Below are 3,809 nucleotides of genomic sequence, written 5' to 3'. Positions count from 1 at the left end.
GATACAAACTAACTGATTTGAATAAATATGTGTGTACTAACGCGCGCGACTCTCTTTCTTATTTTAGCCCTCGGCCGGATCGTCGAAACAATCGAGTACGTCGTCAAAGCGTGGTGCAACCAAGACGATGAAACAAGGAGAAACATGCACCATCGAGGTTGTCGACAGTGCAACCGGCAGGCCGCTGGAGCCCCGCAAGAACGCCACCAAGTTTGTCAACCAATGCGGAGCCATTGTTAGAGACAACGTCTCGATCACCGTCCAGGAGTGGAATAAGCCAAAGAAGGCACGAATTGCTGGTTTCACTTTTGTCGATAAGAGAACAAAACAAGATTGCTTCAAGAAGCTTATGGAACATTTCGTTCTACCTCCGGAATACAACAAATTCGATGAGGAGGGTAACAAGATTGAGGAAAACAAGGAGAGGAGGAGGCTAGTCAAACAGTTCGCTCTTCATAAGATGGCCGACGCATTCCGAAAATTCAAGCAAAATCTAGCCCATGACTTTGTCAAGCAGAACAAGACTCCGGATTTCAAAGGACAATATGAGAAACTGAAACATGATTGGCCAGAATTTGTGAAGCAAAAGAAATCGGAGCAGTTCATTCAAATATCGAAAAAAATAAGGAAAATGCGGCTAAGAAGGAGTACAATCATATTATGGGGCCAGGAGGGTATCGCCTTTGGGAGCCTAGGTGGGAGAAGATGGAGAACGAGCTGAGGGCGCGAGGAATCCGTCCAGGTACGGAGGGATGGGACCCAAGGGCCAAAAGCTGGTGGTACGGGCATGGGGGAACGCTGAACCCAGAGACAGGGGAGTGTGTTTACCGGGGCAAAATGATTAAACCCACCCAAGCCCTTATTGACGCAATGAGGGATGCTCAAGAGGGGAAGATCAAGTTCAACAGAGAGAACGACGCGCTGACAAAAGCCCTCGGGAATCCTGAACACGGAGGACGTGTACGAGGCATGGGGCACATTCCGTGGAAAATAGGGTTCCCCCAGAATGATGACCCGTACGGTTACAGAAGCCGGAAGAGAAAGATGGATCGGGAAGCAGATGTTGTGGCGCGGTTGGCATCGGAAATGGATGTGATGAAGAAAACCGTGAGTGTACTAGTAGCCGAAAGAGATGCAGCTCGGGCGCAGCATGAAGATCATCCAGCGGATCTCAGAAGCTAGCAGCGGAGAAGCAGTGTGGCTTCCATGGAGGCCCCATCGGCTGGTGCAGATGCACCGACGATCGAAATTACTGCACCGGAGCCTCTGGTGGTCGAAATTACTGCACCGGAGCCTCTGGTGGTCGAAATTACTGCACCGGAGCCTCCTCGCTACCCCATGGACGATATAAAGGAGATGAAAGAATGTCATCTGTATTATCCTATCGGGAACATGTCCATGAAGGTAGCCATCGGCAGTGCTTTACCATGTTTACCTGGAGCACTCCACCACAACAACCCCATTCAAGATGGCTATGCTCGTGTCACGGTGGAGGACATTGTCCAAGGGTTTGAGGACCTGGAGATTGACATTGCTACACCTGAAGGGGAGAAAAGACTTGGAGATGTCAAGCGCCATTTCATTCTATGGCAAAAGAAGTTTATCAAGTTTCCAGGCGAGGCGCCAAGGACAACAAGTCCACCCCCCTACGGTGGTGGTGGTGGTGGCGGTTCACCTACACCTCCTTCACGTCAGCCGACGCCCCCCAGTCCACAACGTCCGGCGGGTGATCAGACGCCACCCCCCAGTCCTCGTCCGGCGGGTGATCAGATGCCGCCCCCCAATCCACCTCCGGCAAAGAAGCAGAAGCAGTCTTGGATTATTAACCCGGACCCTTATGTACCTAAGACCACAAAGGTACCGGAGCCATCACTGAAGCCTCTCCCCACAAGGCCTTGGGAACGTAGTGCCGAGGAAACTGCCGCGGCCGCGGCTGCTGATCATGAGAAATGGAAGGCGGACTGCAAGAAGAAAAGAGAGCCCGAGCCCAAGCCAGTATTTTTTGATGAGCAAAAGAAGTGGGCTAAGTCATTTTTGAGCACACCGTCCCAAGCCGCGAAGAATCTGCTTGACGACTATGCACGTGAACTTCGTAGGCAGGCACTCATGTTGAAGGAGAAGAAAGAGCGGGCGGAGAACCAGGAGAACAAAGCCTTGGAGGAGGCCGAGAAAACGGAATTATAAAGTAAAAAAAGCGGGAAACGAGTTGCCCAGCTCGGGGAACAAAGTAAACAATCGATTGCCCCGCTTATAGTGAAAGCCGCCGGTCCGGATGACCCCGATATCATAGCAGCTGCGGCAGCACATGGATTGACTGTAACGAGTGCCAGAGAACAAGCGGCCAACTTAGGTATTACTCTTCGTGAACTGTTAGGCCTTGATGAGGCGCCAGTGAAGGAGGTAGTAATTACATATGTGAAGAATGGGCCTCTCGTCGAGCCTGCGCAGGAAGAGGATCTACCTCCACAAATGAAAGGTCTGCTGAAATGGTACAAGGGTTACATAAAAAATAAAAACGCCAAAGAATATATTTATGCGGAAGTTAGATATGAGCATCACTTCAAACATTACTATGTACAAATTCATCTGAGTGAATTGTTCCAGCTTTTCAATCTGCGTGAGCTCGACAAATCTATCATCAGTTGCTACGTTCTGTAAGTGATTTATTTCTACCCCATCTCGTTCATATTGCCTGCACTATATATATGTCCTAACTATATTGTTGTGTCCGCTATTATACATGCAGAATGAAGATTAAGGAATGCAGAGTAAGGAACATCCATGATGTTGGGTTCATTGACCCACACATCGTTAATGGATATGTGTTGGAGCATCACCCCGCCGATATGGAGGCAGACCTGTGGCAGTTTCTTACAAAGCAGGAACTCAAAAGTGATATTCTATTTCCTTACCATTTTGGGTGAGTGTTTCTGTCTTGAGCACATTCTCTTTTGTTTACTCCATGCATGGTATGTGGCCGGCTAATCGATGAGTTATGCATGACGTACTGTGCATGTATCATGTCCGCAGGTTCCACTGGATTCTGCTAGTAATTAAAGTTGACACCTCAGAATGTCTCGTCCACGACTCTCTGAATAAGGATCCAAAGCTTTGGGGCGGCATGAGAAGAATGCTGCAGAAGTAATTATTTTCATTCATTTGCGCTCTATATCGATCGGCCTATTTCGTTCATTTCCTAATATCAAGTAACTAATAACTCTCTTGTTCATTTAATTTTCTTTGCCTCGTAGGGTTTGGAGACGGTTCGTAGATACAAAGGTCGGTGAATTCAAAAAAGAGCTAGAATTCAAAAGGTCAAAGGCTAAGAATGGTGAGGATATTCAGCCAGCGGGGACCAATATATGTGCATACTATGTCTGTGAGATGATCCGGAGATACACCTCTGAGCGGCGGGTTCCGAGTGATACCAATGCTCAGAGGAATAACCTCCGGATGATGCTTAGTCCAGAAGCTCGCTTCCGACCACTTCAAGAGGAACTAGCTGGATGGTTCAGGAGGGAAGTCCTCCATCCTAAAGGAGAACACCATTACGAGGACGTAGAACTTTATATGCATTAAATTATGTATGGAAACTTGTTCAAAATTGTATATGGTCATCCGATGATATTGAATATATATTGTATATTCCTCTTGAATTCTTTTTGGTTCTAATTTCAAATTTGTTTGAAATTGTACATTCATATGCATGTATGTAGTACCGTAGAATATGTGAAACTCCTTCAAAATTAAAATAAAGCACAAAAGAAATAAAACAATACAAATTAAACAGAAAACTGGTTTAGGGGGGG

This window comes from Triticum aestivum, chromosome 6A (assembly GCF_018294505.1).
Source record: "Triticum aestivum cultivar Chinese Spring chromosome 6A, IWGSC CS RefSeq v2.1, whole genome shotgun sequence".
NCBI lineage: Eukaryota > Viridiplantae > Streptophyta > Magnoliopsida > Poales > Poaceae > Triticum > Triticum aestivum.
This window is presented reverse-complemented; position numbering follows the sequence as displayed.